This window comes from Pundamilia nyererei, unplaced genomic scaffold (genome assembly GCF_000239375.1).
Source record: "Pundamilia nyererei isolate P.nyererei 1_Seehausen unplaced genomic scaffold, PunNye1.0 scaffold00123, whole genome shotgun sequence".
NCBI classification, from domain to species: domain Eukaryota; kingdom Metazoa; phylum Chordata; class Actinopteri; order Cichliformes; family Cichlidae; genus Pundamilia; species Pundamilia nyererei.
The window spans coordinates 976271-978535 of NW_005187524.1; positions in this window are offsets into that span (position 1 = coordinate 976271).

The window sequence follows — 2265 nt, forward strand, 5'->3', positions numbered from 1 at the left end:
AACTGGGGCCACGTTAATGGTCTTCCCCACCACTCTTTTGGAGTTAAAAAGCTAATGTCAGGATTTGCTGATGTGTGCAAAATTATACTATTATACAGTTATTACACAGTTGTACAGATCAATAATTCGTTGGCCGAAGACACAATTTTTGTAGGTTTTGTTTTGGGGGTTTTTTTGTGGATTTAAACTCAAACAGTCAGTATTTGATTGAAGTGCAGTTTTCAGTTTTAGTTCACAAAGTAACTATTTAGGAATTACAGCGAACCAGTTGACAGTTTTCAGAGATTTAAAATCAAGTGAACATTTTAATCACAATTTAATGGCCAAAGTCAAAGTGCTGAATTTGTATTTTATAGCTTTTATATAAGTCAGCTCAATTAAATTCAGTTTTATTTATATGAGGCCAAATCACAGCAGCAGTCGCCTTAATGCACTTTGTATTCTAAAGTAACGATCCAACAGTGACACAGAGGAAATCCCAACAATCAAATGATGCCTTTTAAACGAGCACTTGGCGACAGTGGGAAAGAAAAAACATGATTTTAACAGGAAGAAACCTCCAGTAGAACCGGGATCAGGGAGGGGCAGCCAACTGCTGTGACTGGTTGGGGGTGAAGGGAGGAAGACAGGACAAAATAACACTCTTGAGGAGGTAGGTGTATCATTATCAGAGTCAATAATCAAGAGACACCTTCGTGAAAGTAGTTTAAAGCAATGTGAAAATCACTGGTTATACTCAAGAACAAGAAGGCCAGATTAACCTTCATCAGAAAACATCTAAAAAGCCTGGACAGCCCTTAAAATAATTATTGACACCAAGTTTTACTTGTACCAGAATAATGGGAGCATCAGCAAAAACGTGTTGATTGTTCAGATGCTTGTGGACTTAACGGTACATCTGGTAATTTTTTAAAAGTTTGTCTATTGTGAGTTTTGTCAAACGAATTATACTCAAAAAATGAGTGTAACAAGATGGACACAGAGTCTGTAAACACAACTACACGGCAATGATACGTACACTAAATGCAACAAGAGCTGAATCTTGGTATTATCGAGTTCACTGTGACAAACCTAGCCAACCTGCTTTAACTATTAGAGTGTATGCTGTTGTGTAATGTTGAATAAAAGGTTCAAACACTGACAACAGACCATATGTAGCGTCTTGTCACCAGTTGGAGGTTTGTCTGCAGGTGGCCAGCTGCAAGTGACAGCGCAGACTGTGACTCAAGCTGCTCTCTTTTTTCTCCCGAGCGATCTGTCGCTCCACGCTGGGACCCGGCATGATCGACCGGATACAACTTTCAGCTACATTACATCAGCAATAGGACACTTGTGGTAAGAACAGGGGTTGGGCATTACAGAAGACACACCAAATGGCATACCAAATTCAACACAGACAGGGAGCAGATACTTCCCCAAGTTGAAAACAATAGTACATCCCAAACAATAAGGGAAAAAACCCAGAAGCTTTGTATTTTAATGATGTTTGTGAGTCAGGTCTTCCCCTAAGGAACAAGTGAAATCAGGTGTAAAATGTGTCATTCTACCTTTAGGCTCCGGTCATGTTGTACCCTATGTTAGAAAACAAGCCCCTTGGGTATGTGTCTGAAAAGCCCAGAGTAATTCTGCCTGATAAAATGAACTTTCTATACCTTTTTTCCTTCCTTACAAACATGTACCATAATGGAGTTACTGTGTAAAAGGCACTTTAACACATTAGTGCTTCTTTAGGGAGTTAGCTGTCTTTCCTGTTTAAAACTTAACCCTGCTCTACATTTCCATAAATAAACATTTTTCACTTTACCACTAAGCTGGTAAAAAAAAAAGGAATGGAAAAGGGTCTCTCAACAAGAGTCAGGAGAAAAGAACATTAACAAACATATCAGTTGGCCTAATGTTAGCAAAGGTTCAAGCTAGCAAAGGTTCTGTGCTAGCAAAAAAGATGATAAACAGTTACCCCGGCTTTGTTCATAAAAAAGGTATCATTACTTTCAGACAAAGTATATAATGTATGTGTGTGATGCTGTAAAGTCTTGGTTGTGCACTGAGTATATAAAAGCCCAACTAGGGACAAGAGTTGCAAATTAGCTAAACCTATAAATTTGCTTTGAAGCCCATCAGCTTCATGCTAAACTGCAGTCCCGATTACATCAAATTAATTAAAAAGGTTTGGCAGATTAAAAAAAACTGAGCAAGGCTATGTACCCATATGGAAAAGATATATATAAATCTTGTGTGAAACTTGTATGAAAAGCATACAAGAGT